Raw genomic sequence first — 14,784 nt, 5'->3', positions numbered from 1 at the left:
ATACTTACATTACAGAAAGGTGTGTGAGACCATGTTATTTTATGCTTTTCACATGTTCTGGGCGGAGGGAAGAAGGCTGAAATATGCCTCTAGTCTAAATTGTGTTGGCTGGAACGGAAGCATAATTATAGGTTAGAAGAGATTTTTATTTTTAAGCATTCAGAAAAAAAAAAAGTCCCGAACCAATTGTAAATTTTTCTCTTGCTGGGAGATTATTATAAGGAAAAAAAAATCCTACTCAGATCTGTCTGAAGCGATGGAAAAGCTGCTTCACAGGAGCCCCGACCAGACACAGTGTTCAGAAGCCAGGATCAGACCCCTTGGCTTATAGTCACAAAATCGTGGGTGTGTTTTTATTTATTCTTGTAGACACCACAACCAAATCCAAAGATTTCTCTTTTACCCCTGCCTCATGGCTTGAAGTAGAGTCAAGCTGGTCCAAGGAATTGTCTCCCACCAGGCATAGTAGAAGATGCCAGATCTCTGGACTCCCCTTTCTAATTATTTATTGCTTAAAAAGGACCTTGGTTTGTTCATACAAGGTCAGGGTGTGGTTTGTATTTTAGGATACGATTTGCAGTATCCTTCAGACAGATTCACATTAACTCTTCATTTTCATGTCTCTGTGTTTTTATGTACTTAGTGGAATATTTGTTTAGTTGCTTTTTTTTCTGAGTCAGGGCGTCACCATGTAGCTTAGTTTGCCTGGAAACTTTCAATCCTCCTGCCTCAGCCACCACAAGTGCTGGATTACAGCGGTACAGCACTCCACTTGGCTCAGTTACCCCATTTCTGGAGTTTGTTTCCTGGAAGAAGATAGCTGTTTAGAACAGTGGCTGGCCGTGGACTCCAGCAGTCACTCAAGAGTCACTACGTTGTTTAATGATGAGGGAAGGCCAGCTGGCTGGCCTGTTCACACAGTGCAGAGCTGTGGTCTTTCCCTGCCTCTTTCATGTGGATGGATGCCCATGCTTCTCCACTTGGGGTGTCTCCTGCTCCCACGCTTTGGGTAGTTACAGGACATGGTGGGCAAAAAGACACAGTATTGAAGAAAGCTGCTGTCTGTCCTACACAGAGCCAAAGCTCCCCCACACGTGTTTGTCACTGTTGATTTCTGTGTTCACTGCATCCCCAGAGCCTGTGGGAAACATAGTCACCAACGAAACATACCGTGGCTTGCCATTCTCTCGGGCCAGTTCCCGTGCCTGACATCTGATGCCCAAGAAGCCGCTGGGCTGCGGGCCCTACACTCTCGCCCCATCCGCTGGGCTGCGGGCCCTGCACTCTCGCCCCATCCGCTGGGCTGCGGGCCCTGCACTCTCGCCCCATCCCTCCATCTGCAGAGCCGCCCCTCATCCGCAGCTCTGCTATAAAGCATCAGATGTGGAGAGCAGGAAGCGACAAGGGACAGAGATCCTCGTTGGCAGCTTTTAAAGAGACTTAGATGACGCCAGAGGCTGAGGCTAATCGCTAGCAAGCTTCTGGGTCATTGGTTCTGAGTTCACTTGTCTGTCCCCATCACCTCTGTGATGGAGAATTCCAATGGCACGCAGGGGTAGAGGGAAGTGCCGATGGGCATTTACACCACTATCAGCTCCCGACCTGTGTCTCTTCGTCTCTTGCCTTCCCTTCCGCACCTCTCTCCATAGGTTACTTTGACTCTGTGTATATTGTACGTGTATGTGTGTATTGTACGTGTGTGTGTGCGTGCGCATGTGCGTGCGTGCGTGCATGCGTGCGTGGGTGTTGGCTTGAGCTCCCTGCATGTACAGATCATGTTTATCTACTGGCCTTCTCCTTGAGCTCAGCTTACTGCTCCCAGCTTTTACTTGGGTACCAGAAATATGAACTTGAGCTTCTGCAGCAAACACTTTTCCCACTGAACTATCTCCACCTTCAGACATCATTTTTTTCTTTTCTTTCTTTCTTTCTTTCTTTCTTTCTTTCTTTCTTTCTTTCTTTCACAATAAAGGGTCTCTCTATGTAGTCTTGGCTGTCCTAAACTCATTTTGCAGACAAGGCTGACCTCAAATTTGCAGAGATGCACCTGCCTCTGCCTCCCTGAGTGCAGACATCATTTGAAGACCTAATTTGATAGCTCCTGTGTCATTGTATTTTGTTGTGGTGCTGCCATTGGAGCCTGTGGTGTCAGGCAAGCTCGATCAGCACTCTACCAGTAAGCCATGTCCCCAGTGAGAACTGGTTTGATAACGCCCCTTGGTTTTATTTTTTCAATCCTAAGGATTTAGAATAGCCATCTGTATTCTATAAATTAGAATTGTCTTCCCAGAAGTAAAGTGTAACTCACCAAAGTGTACCAGATAGGCAGGCAGAAAAATCAATTTACTTAGTGGCTGGAAAGATTGGGTCATGTGGCTCTGCCTTGACCTTGTCTCTCTGCCCTTGGAAGGGCACCTGCACCAAATGCAGCCTGTAAATGCTAAAGCCGCCATCCTTCCACAAGTTTAACCTTGAGAGTCTAGAAAACTCAAGTGTAAAGAGGCCTATGCGTCTCCTGGAGAGCGTGTCCTGGGTGCGCCTAATGCCATCTTCCTGACAGACAAACTGAGGAGAGAGTCCTTGCCAGACTCAGGAAGACAGAAGGACAGATCATGAATGAGTTCAATAACACCCTAATTAAATGTTTTTTCCCTTTCCCAGCACAGGCCTAGTTTCTACAGGGAGCAGATAACCAGCCCTCATCTACCTCATTTGGTAGATGAAAACACATGAGGCATGATACCATAGCCAGATTCCAAAGTCTACTAATACAAAGAACTGACTTCCTCCGCCATGGCTCATCGCCCCGCCAGATGCTGCGTAGGGTGGAAGTAGGAAATGGAACCACAGGGTACACATCACACAGCTCCCGGCAGGTGCACTGGATGCGCTTAGTGTTGAGTAACACTGTGAACTCTGAACAGTGGCTGCCAAGAACCCCCTCTTATCCTTTATTCCCTCCCCCCCCCATTAATAATCCAGTGTCCATAGAGGGAAGGTAGGACTGCAGGCTAGAAGGCGAGGCTGCAAGCACCTGCCTTACTCCATGTCTGTCTGTCTGTCTGTCTGAATCATCCTCTTTCCCATTACTGGACAAAAAGTGGAAAAATCAGAGAAAGACAGACTCGTATTGTGCCATGTAGACCAACATTTAATTTGCCCTATTTTCCAAATCTGAAATGCAGGCTATTTTTCTATGATTTAGATAATGGCAGAAAACATTGTTTACTAAAAAGACACACTCACTTGATAGTGTCCAATGTAGAATTTTCCTGCATGATGGCTTAGATGCGTGCCCTTAAATATTTATGATTCAGTAATAGAAATTGCACAGATTGGTAAAGAGCGCCATGTGCCACCTCCGCTCATGCAATTTTCCCTTCTCATTTCTTTGGAGAACCTAAGAGAATAATGGTGTTATTACTTTAAAAGTGAAAAATTACTTGGGAACACTGAATGAGACAGAAGCAATTAAGAAAAGAAACAGGAAACAGCGAATGAAATTGGTGACTTTTTAGTCTCTCTCTTTATATTCTGTTTACTGTTCATATTTTGTGACTTTAAAATTAAATGCACAGAGGACACCAAAGCCTTTAATGTTACTTCACTGTTAATTTCATGGAGACCCAACTAATTGGGACAATCTAATTTATTTCTGTTTTTTAGTGAAGTTGTTTAGGAGCCATATGGTTATCTCTACAAATGTTTAAGATACTCTTTCTGTATACTCTGTCATCTTTCAGCATACTGTTCCAAGAAATGTTTAGAGTTTCGGTGTCTCTGATGTTACTTTTCCCCTTCTAAACACGATGCTTATGTGCAGTGTACAGCCTGAGACCCTGTGCGCAGCTGCCTTGGCACTTACGGCGGCTAAGAAGTCTTGTCATTGGGAATATTTCTTCGGCTTATCTTTAAATTTTCATTTTTCAAAGCAATTGAAATGATTCTTGAAAGTAGTTTATCATAGACGCGTGAACCTCTTGGAGTACTTTGCATTGTGGGGGTGTGGCTCTGAAGGGGCGGGCTGGGAGTTCCTTTTAGGGTCTGAAGAGGTCTCTGGTCTCGTCATTTCCGTGCTCCAGTTGGTGTGTTCTTCCTGCTAACTGGCTTTGCCTCTGTCTAACCCACAGTGTCTGGCATGAAGGTCAGTGCTGAAGTCTCACTGAGGAGGTAGCCAGACACGACAGCACCAAAAGGCGGGGCAGTTCGGGTGCTGGCCACAGCCCCTCCTCTGGTCTGGGGTTACTAGACATCCAACCAATAGGCAGAAGGTGACCTTTCACAGTGGGACAGCTCTCAAGTGACAGCCAACCACAGGGGCATCCATGTTGCATGGCTATGGTCCACAGCATGGACATGACCTTGCACCATTGCAGGGAGGACAGAGCCCCCCTTGTCCCAGTTTCTGTGTGAAGTCACATTCTCCCTGGAGACCTTGTCGTCTGGGAGTTGACATTTCATGCATCCGGGTGTGCTGGGTTCCCTTCCTTGGTCTGCCGTGGCTCGGGTTGCCCTGATCTGGCCTTTTCGCTTCAGTGGCCCTGACAAAGCCTGCATTGTGCTCCTTTCCCTGAGAAGTTTCTTGGCTTTTTGTGGACGAGTGCTGGAGCCCAGCCACCGGAACCTGGTCCCTGAACCTTGGGATTAGGTTCTGTGTATTGGCCCACCTCTAGGAAGACCAGAAATAGATGCCACTGGACAGTCAAAGAAAGTAGGAACTACTGTGTGTGTGTGTGTGTGTGTGTGTGTGTGTGTGTGTGTGTGTGTGTGTGTTAGCCTTGCTTTTCTCCTATCACATTTTTCTCCCGCAGCCTCCTTCCCTTGCGTAGTGTCTAGACTTAGGAAACCTGTGCTGAAGGTTTTAGTGTTGCCAAGTTGTTTCTGTTTCTGGCTGTGTTTGGGGTTATTGTTGTTGTTGTTGTTGTTGTTTACAACTGTCCCTCCTACTGATGCTTTTAAGGCCAAGTCTTTCAAAAAGTAAATGATCTAAACAGCCAAAAGGCAGAGTTCTTGTGAGAAGTTTTCATGGTAACTGACTGTCGGAGTCCACAGAATATACACTTACATAATCATTGTTAGTGATAACCCTTCCACCCAGGGAGCCCACTTCTAAGCTGGCGACGAGTGTCTTTGCAGAATTTATTTTTATGTATGCATAGTATCTTATAAAAACAGGATCCTGCCATATATACAGCTTTATAATGTAGCTCACCCACACTGTGTTATCCAGTATTTTTGAGTTAGTGTAACTTAGGAGTTTTCTTTGACGATTTGTCCGCCTGTCATAACTTACTTAAGCAGCCCCTGTTATTGGCTATCCCAAGCCCTCCCTTTCACCTTGTTACTAATGTAACTAAAGTTACAAAAAGTGCTGAGTTAAAGTGACTCCTCACTGGGCTGGGGAGGTGGCTCAGTGGGAGACTTGCCTGTCGTGCCAGCCTGAGGACCTTAAGCTTGAGGCCCCAACACCCTCCTAAAAGCAGTGTACTTATGCAACTCTAGTGGGGAGCCAAGTGGATCACCGGGGCTTGCCGGCCCCCTGCAACTGTAAGTGTAGGTTCAGAGAGATAGTGTGCCCCCCCAAAATAATAATTAATATGGTGGAGAGCAGTGGACGGTGACATGGGAAGCCAACTCCTGGCCTCACACGCTCACATGTGTGCACAGAGACAAAAAGGCATTACCATCGGTCAGGCCTTTGCTGTAAATTGGCAGACTGACTTGCAAGGGTTCAAGCTAGGATTCGACGAGGAACTGATGAACAAGATGGAGAGACCAAGGCAGGCCAAGATTATTTGAGACCTGGAAAGCCTTGTACTTTTCATTTAAAACTTAAATTGATTGATTGATTAATGTGTGTGTGGGGTGTGTGTGTGTGTGTGTGTGTGTGTGTGTGTGTGTGTGTGTGTGTGTGTGTGTGAATGTGCATGCACGTGGAGGTCAAAGGACTACTTTCACCTTATACCATGTGAGGTCCAAGAATCAAACTCAGATCCTTAGGCTAGGGGTCAAATGCCTTTCCCCACTGAGCCAGCTCGCTAGCTCCACTGCCTGATTTTGTGTGGGTATATCCGTTTTTAAAAATGAGGCTACTCCTCCCACCATGCTATTTCACACCTTATAAAAGGAGCAACATCATTAGCTCTTCACTGTTGAGACGTTTCTATCGTCTGATGACCCGCCCCAGCTAGAGGCCACCGATGTCTCTAAAACAGAAGGAAATACTCACAGCTTCCTTCTCACCCCCCAAACACAGAAGCTCCTCTGTGTGTGTGTGTGTGTGTGTGTGTGTGTGTGTGTGTGTGTGTGTGTATGTACAGGTGTCTGTGTAGGAATTGGGAGAACAGTGTGCTCATGGCTCCTGTCAGCCACAGCCACAGCCACGGACCTGCTTACGAGACCCCCAAACTGCAGTAACAGCCTCAGCTTTTAGAGCTGGCCTTTGCCAATGTAGAGATTAACTCCAATTTTGCTCTAAAGTCTCTCTTTGAAAATGTATATAACATGGTAGAGGGCGGGACTCCCAGAGCTGTCCTGAGGGCCTAGGAACTCGCTCGTTATTAGGTATCTTTTAAGTCTGAATAAAAATGTTCACTCTCCAGGAGTCAGGGTGGGAACTCACAGCACCCAGTCTTGGATGCGCTTCTCTGTAATGGCTTTTGGCTGCCATCCATGGTTCTTTTATTAGGGAACATAGGTGAGATCTCTCAGGAGGAGGGGTCCTCCTTTCTGAGGTCCTGAGAAGAGAAGGATGGGGTTCCTCAGTTCCACTACACCAGTGATCTCTTTCATTTAAAGTTATTATTTTCATGTTCCATCACTTACAAAACAAACATACGCATGATATGTATATGCAGACACATGTGCTCATACACGCTAATTATCTCTCTTTTTAAAAATATTTTATTTAATTTTAACTTATGTGCATTGGTGTGAGGGTGTCAGATCTTGGCATTACAGACAGTTGTGAGCTGCCATGTGGGTGCTGGGAATTGAACCTGGGTCCTTTGGAAGAGCAGGCAGTGCTCTTAACCACTGAGCCAACTCTCCAGCCCCACTAATTATCTCTTATTCTAAACTGTTAACAAATAAGTTACTCCGAGAATGTGATAGTCAAGGATGACGAACTCAGCGCTTCCAAGAAAGAAGAAGGTTAGAGTGATCGTGTGAATGAAGCTGAGGACGCCATGTGCCCAGCCCGCTTGGGAGAGGGCTTGACTACCAGCCACGAAACCCCAGATCCCTGCACCAGCATCGCAGCTGGGTGTGGCCCTGCTTGCCTGCAGTCCCTGTACTCCTCAGCTTGAGGCAGAGGGATCCAAAGGTCATGGCCATCCTCAATTGCACAGCAATTCCAGGCAGCCTGGTATCTATAAGACCATGTCTTGAGAAATGGTGTTAAGTTGAAAATTAAATACAAGTTAGACAGTCAGAACTCAGAAATCTGAAATCTGGACCGTTTCAAAGCTCAAGAGTTGCGTGCACCAGCATAGCACCACGCACAGAGCATCCACGTCTGTCTCCGTGTGCTGGGTCGCCATCAGAACACGGGTGCACCAAGATTACTATGTGATTGCCTTCCCATATAGGACATCTGGGACACAAGGATTTCCTATTTAGATTCGGGTTCTGCTCCCAAAGTACCTCTCTCTGTACAAAGACACTCTGCCTCACAGCCCATCCCAGGCATTCCAGGAACACTCGGCCTCCGGCATTACTTAATCCTCTTCGTTTTAATGGAAAAGCAAACAGGTGCGTCAGTGGTTTTGTTACTGACATTTAAGCATAATCTCACGCAGCTGTTCCCCATCAAAGGATGCTTCCCTTGCCCTTAAATTGGATGGGTGGATGAGGAGCATCATCAGGAATCCAGAACTTTCCCTCATCCTTCTCTACATAACCTCATCCTCCAGATCTGATATAGTTCAGAAGCTTTCAGAAGAAAAACCGTCTTGCTCTTGAGCAAAGCCTGTAGTCTGCTATTCTAGCAAGCCGTAGCTTTCATTTAGACATTTCCAGACTGTTCTTATTTCTTCCAGTTTTTTTTCCTAGACATGGAGATTCCATAGGGGAGCTACCTGGATCCACTTGCCTTGCATCATAGCCACATTCCAAGTGGTCACAAAGTCTTTGAACCAGGTTAGCATACGTCCCTGGGATAACTTTGGTCTGTCACCTGTCTCTTGTGGCTTTTGGAAACATGAGATTGTTTTCTCGACTACAGCTTCCTGATCCCTTCAGAATGCCAGTACAGGGTGGGTGTAACTTCGAGGGTGTGTATCAACATCTAAGGGATTTGGAGAGCAGAGATTTTTAAAATATCAAATCCGTGCTTTTAAGTAAATGTTTGATGTCTCAGTTTTCTAAAATGATAATGTTGGCCTGAAAGTGTGTGTAGCTCAGTGGTAGAGCGGTACCTAGCATGTACGAGGGAGGCCCTGGGATAGGTCCACGGTACAATGAAGAAGGGGGTGGGAGAGTGAGCGAGCATGGTTTATCAGTACATAAGGGGATGGATGGATGGATGGATAGGTAGGTTGGTAGATGTATGTATGTATGGGTGAATGGATGAGTGAGTAGGTGGATGGGTGGATGGATGGATGGATGGATGGATGAGTATGTGGAGAGATGGGTGGGTGAATGGATGAGCACATGGATGGGTGGATGGAGTGAGTGAGCATGGCACTTCCCTAGCATGTGCAGCCCTGGTAAGGAAGGAAAATAGAGTAAGCATGATGTATTAATACCTAAGGCAGTGGAAGGATGGACAGATAGATAATAGTGAGAACGGTATATTAATACAAGGGGGAAAGATAGACAGGCAGATAGATGATAGAAAATACATAGATAAAAAAGTATGTGATGTCATGGGGCTCGATGGACATGAGGAAGGCATGCTCACAAGAGGAGAGGAAGCTCTTCGGTGAGACGGCCTGGAGCTGAAGAACAGTCACTGGCTCCCAAAGGGCTCTGCACCCAGCAGTGTACAGCTTCCCAACATAGGCAGGACTGTGCTCCGCAGGTCTGAGTCCTCAAGAAGAACTCGTTACAGAGTGCTCCTCTCTCCTCAGTCTTCTGTTCTCTGACCTTCCTGATTCAGAGCTGTGAGGTTGTTTTCGTCTCTTAGGAGGAGCAACAGTAGTCTCTTTATTTTGTGCTCTTTTATAAAAGACTTACTGTGTGTGTGTGTGTGTGTGTGTGTGTGTGCGCGCGCGCGCACTGGTAGACATATGTGCACATACTTTAGCTTATGTGTGGAGCTCCCTAGTTTGGCAAGGCTCACTGGCCAGCAAGCTTCAGGGCAACTCCACCTGCCTCTGCCTCCCCATGCTGAGATTACAGGTGCCTGCCACCGCGCAGGCTCTGTGCACAGTGACTAGGAGTCTGACCTGAGATTATCGTGATTGCCTGAGCAAACACTTGACTGGCCGAGTCACCTCCCCGAGTCCTTGCACCTTCTCTTCTGGTCTGCGTTCAGCTTCCTTCCCTTCCTTCCTTCCCTCGCTTTGCCATTGCATTCAGAGTGGGACTGCCTGTGATGCTGGGATCAGGGAGTGAGGCTGTGTGCCCACGAGAGCTTTCTGTTCTGCATGAGGACGAGCTCCCCGCTGGCCCCCAGATGTTAAAGGTGGAGATACTTGTGCCACAGCCCAGCACTTAGCAAAATGTATCACTGTTTAGAGCCATAATCTTTTATGGACTGCTTTATTATTTATTGTAAATCTTTCTCTTTGCAGCCCTGTGCTGTTGACCCCGTAGCCTGTGCTATCTGAGGGCTGGCATTGGCCACTCTGGATGGCAGGACTGCCACTTCCTATCTCAGGAAGATTTGCTTGGGGGGGGGGGGCAGCAGGGGGAAGTGATCAAACACATCAAAACTGTTTCACTTTTATCCCGAAAAGAAACACGAGATGATAAAAGTTGGGGAGATGTCTTTCCTAAGTAACAAAACAGAAAGGTGGCGGGACGGGTCTCCTGGAAGTTCACACACTCTCACACGTTGGTGATCACTGTTTCTGCACTGTTAAGACGGATGGAGCAGGTAGCCTGTCTGCGTTCAAGGTCAAGAAGAGCACAGCAGGTGCATAGTGATGCTGCTGAATAATGAGCCGTCTTCCACCCACCTACCACCTTCCCATCAACACAGCCAAAGCTGCAATCTTGCTTGCTTGCTTGTATTTCTTCCCCTAGATTTTTTTGTTTGCATGTTCATTTTTACTTCCTTAAACTTAGCTTTTTGAGAGTCGGGGCGGGGGGGGGCAGGATCTCCTATTGCCCAGGCTGATCTTGAACTCCTTCTAGTGCCCCTGCCTCCGCATCCCCTGTGCCGAGCAGGCCAGGTGATCTACCACGCCTGCCCAGCTGCTGCTTAGGACCGGACTCAAGGCTTAGTGTACGCTTGGCAATTGCTTCACCAAAAAAAAAAAAAGCCACACTTGTAGCCTCGATTGGCTCACCCTCTGATGATGGGCTCTCTCTACCACTCCTGCTGTTCCTTCCTTACACACATTCCTGTCGTTCCAGATGCCTTAGGGGTTTGGAGACCCGGGGAGGTTAGTTAGGAGGCGGATAATGAGGGCAGCTTGGATTCAAACTTAGCTCCCCAGGGACAGCGCCGTCACTTCTGTGGTCTGGATGCAGCAATGGCGGCCATCCCCACCTGAGTCCTCGCTGGGGACCGCGTGGGCATGTACTAGATACTCAGAACCGTTCGCTGTCCGTGTACCTCACCAGCCCTCATAGCACCACCAGAAAGATGGCAGTTGTGGACTGCATTCTCAGCGATGAAGCTCGAGGTACAGGGACGGTTTGACAGAGGTTGCTTAAGAAGCCAATATGGATGCCAACCCACCCTGTAGGCTCATATCTGTTAACGCACAGTGGTCCCTCACCTCTCGTCAGCAGTGCAGAGAACGGGAATGGTCTAGCCTGGGGCTAGTGTTCTGTTGACCTAGCTTCTCTTCGTGGATAAGACCCTTACTGCCTTGACTTCTAGATGTTTCTGCATTGTTCTTCTGACCTCATAACACGTAGATGCTCTTTCGGGTGCATTTTTGGTGTTTGGCATCACATGCTTCATATTCTGTTTCCTCCGAAGAAATGTTTCTTTCTATGCAGGATAAAGCTGCCATGAAGGGAGAAAATTTATTTGGAGGGTAGCTCTGACCCATGATCACTTTCTTTTTGACTCAGTTTCCTCTGAGCTTCTCCACAGCAGTGGGGTTGCACTCATTCACTCGCAGGGCTCTGCACTGTGGAAGAAACTGGCAAAATGCAGTATATGCTCCTCGATATAGCTGCAAAAGCTAAGAGGCTCTCTCCTGGGTGGAGCGCAGTGGCCTCTTGCCCATGCCTAGGAATCTTGGGGCTGTTGTATACAGCCATATTGGCTCACCTGCTCTTCTTTGTAAAGCCTTCTTCCGTCTGCACAGCCCGCCAATGTCACCACTTCCTGTGTGTACAATGGTGGTGACCACCTGCTTGGTCTTCTCAGGCCCCTCCTGGCTGTCTGCTACCACCAGTGTGTTGTTTTAATTATCAATGGGGCCTAATAATTGTTCATTATCTGGCCTAGAATTATTATTACTTCAGTATGCCCGGCTAGCAATCAATGAAGACACAGACACCTGATATATTTTAAAATAGCCTTAGTTAACCTGGGGCAAGGCAGATATCAATCCTCTAAACTACTTCCCATGGCATGGAATACCTGCCCCAACCCCATGCCATGTGCTCTTAATAATTTCTATCAAGCTCCTTCCCATCCATAATCCCAAATACTTGCTAATGTTCTTCATCTGGGCTGAATCTTTGATCCACGCCGGCCACGTGTTTTTCTTCCACCTAACCCATGATGGCGCAACCTCCTTCTTCTCCCCTCTCCTGCAGTCTCTCTTCTTCTTCCCAGGATCCCCCCCCTCCTCTCTCTCCTGAGAGCCTTAGCCACACCTATCTCATCTGCCCTGCCCAGGTGATGGCCTTTTATTGGTTAAAAGGTGGGTCACAGAGACAGCAAGCAGTAATCAGCATCAAAATACCATCCCCTAACACCAGTGATTGAGACCCAAGTCTTGGCCTGCCTCACTTACTAAGACCCTGGAAGTGCATCTGTTGTTAGGGCAGAGCCATACTCCCAGCACTGGGGTCCCACTCATCTCCATGTGGCTTTCTTGGAACCAGTGACGTCACCCTCCTTAAGGTCATCTGGAGCATCTCTGACCAAGCCCTCTGCCCTGTCATACAGTGCCATTCTCCTGCATTGCCTCAGCAACCTGCCCCTCTTCCTAGTTAGTTCTTCATGGCTGGTAGGTTAGCCCAGGCCTCTCCTCCAGTTCTCCTGACAGGTTCATCTCCCACAGCCATGGTGTGACTCATGTGCCCAGGCCACTCATCATAGGCTCTCTGAGTAGTTGCTGTAACTGAGGGGGGTCTCTGGCCAGAGCTATGATAGTTACTATAAAACGAGAGCAAGGCACAGTTCTCAGTGGTGTGGATATTTCTAAACACACATTCGAGGGCTGCTCTTGGGATTTGGGGTTTCCCAGAATGAAGTCTCTACTAGCCTCTCATGAGCCCTCAAATTTCAAGGTGGCTCAGCCAGGTGTCGTGCCATATGCCTGCTATCTCCACACCTGGGAGGTGGAGGCAGGATGACCAAGAATTCAGTATCATCCTTGGCCATGAAGCAAGTTCAAAGTTCAAGGCCAGCCCGGAGACCCTGTCTCAAAATAAGTAAATAAAATCAAGGCAGTTTCTACAGACAGCCATGGAAACATGGTGGCCTACTGCAGACTTTTACCTTCTACTCACCTTTCCCCAGGCAGTGTGTGTGTGTGTGTGTGTGTGTGTGTTGATAGTGCTGGAGCCCAGAGTCCCATGCATGCTCAACAAGCACTCTACCACGGAACTGCAGCCCAGCCTTGGCATTAAAAGCCCTCATGATTTTCATTCAGAAATTTAGACCCAACAAGATAGGAAAGATGTTTTCTACAAGTATGACAAATACAAATAGCCAAATCACTATGAATGTAACATTTATTTAACTCCTGATTGTCTCAAGGTTCTTCCTGCTGTATGTAGTTTATTTTATTTATGTGTAATAATATAAATGTATGTGCTAAAATTAATAAAGGAAAAAAAGAAAAAAATGGAAGAAAAAAAAAAGAGTCCTCATGCCCCGTGTCTGACCAGGAGTCCCTTAAATGTTCTTTGCTCCTTAGCAGTCTTTGTCATTCAAATGGCTGGACATTAGCCTATTGAATGAATATTAGTATTTAATATTAAATTATTGTTTTAATGAAATCAGCAGTTACTCCTTAACCAGCTTTATACCCAAATAACCACACAGAGAGACTAGGATCTACTTAGCTAGCCTGGAGCACAATGCTGCGCACTAATTACTCCATCCTAAACCTCCGTGCTGGCACAGCTTCCTCCCATTCAGGTTTCCCACTCTATACTTGCTTTTAAATCATCTCCTAGGTGTGGTTCATTTCTCTTGATGTTTCCTGATCTTCTCTTCATAGCCCCATCCTCTCCTTCCTTCTCTTTCTCCTCCCCCTCACTCAAACAGGATGTCCCACCCTATTCTCTATTATTGCTCAGCATTGGCTAGTTGGTTTTTATTGGCAATACAGAGAACAAATGGTGACAAGACTACACAAATGAGACAGGAGATACTTAGAATAAACATCACAATGCAGTGTCTGGATTGAAACCAGACAGTGGGGTAGAGAAGTCAGCATCTGAATGCACAAGGGTGAACTGTGCACAGTCCACAGGAACATTAAGCCAACATTAGCCTAATCCCTATGGTTAACTAAGATTCCCACATGAGAATGCTTCTTCCTTCCTTGTAATGGCGTCTATGCAAAGGAACTTCCCTTTTTGTTAACTTGCATGGAAAACTTGGTTAATTTATTCTCATTCAGGCCACACATTAAAAAAAAAAAAATAACCAAACTACAGTTCCCATTTGTAGAGCACTTGCTGTGTGCAGTGGAACTATGCAAAACACAGTCCTTGGACCCTTCTGTTAAGTCCTCACAGCTTCTGGGTGATGACTCTAGGCAAGAAATGGAGACCTAGTTTTTAGGCCTAGATAGATGTTTTAAGTTGATAGAGATGAGATATGATAGAGATTTATTTACATTCAGAACTTTTATCTTCATACTGTCTCTTAATGTTTATTTAATCGTTGTAGCTGTAGTCCAGGGCCCAGCTTAGAAAGGCAGCACCATGTGTTTCTCAGGCCCTGAGATCTGGTCTCTGTCCTGGCCAATCCCAGGCTCTGCTGGGAGGCAGGGGGAGGGGCTAGGGAAAGGGTCAATTTTGTGAGCACAGGCTTCTGCTACAGCTTCAGGTTTACCTGCCCTCCAACTTGCATCATGTCACCTCAACCCAGGGGTTGTACTGTTGCCTCCATGTCTGTCTTCTTCGTCCCTCCAACCCCAGGGTGACAGCAGCTCCCTGCTCCTCCCATGTGGAGAGCAGGTTCCTGCCCATGGCCTCGCCACCTCCTTGGTACTCAGTACATCTGGTTGAATTTCTTGTGATGCACACAGTAGGGCTTTCCATTTCCCAGGACGGACCTGGATGCTGTGTAACCCCTGTGTGATCACAGGACTTAGGGCTTTTGTTGTTGTTGTTGTTCTGTTTTGGGGGGGGTTGTTTGTTTGTTTTTTGTTTTTTTGAGAGATTTAGACAGTGGATGTGGTCACTGGGTCAGAACCTGAGTCCTTACTATGGCAGTGCTGTAGAGGAGAATCTTGGGAGTTTTAAAGC

The 14,784-nt window shown here is 46.9% G+C and overlaps 1 protein-coding gene across 6 annotated transcripts in view; it reads left to right on the top strand.

Annotated features, from left to right (window-relative positions):
* The window catches only part of ZNF827 (zinc finger protein 827), a 175,199-nt gene that overhangs the window by 95,865 nt on the left and 64,550 nt on the right, over positions 1-14,784 (top strand). The window lies entirely within an intron of this gene.

Source organism: Acomys minous, assembly GCF_964271855.1.
Source record: "Acomys minous genome assembly, chromosome: 14".
In the NCBI taxonomy this organism is placed as follows: Eukaryota; Metazoa; Chordata; class Mammalia; order Rodentia; family Muridae; genus Acomys; species Acomys minous.
The sequence above is the reverse complement of the archived record's forward strand: the minus strand, read 5'-3'. Positions and strand labels throughout refer to the sequence as shown.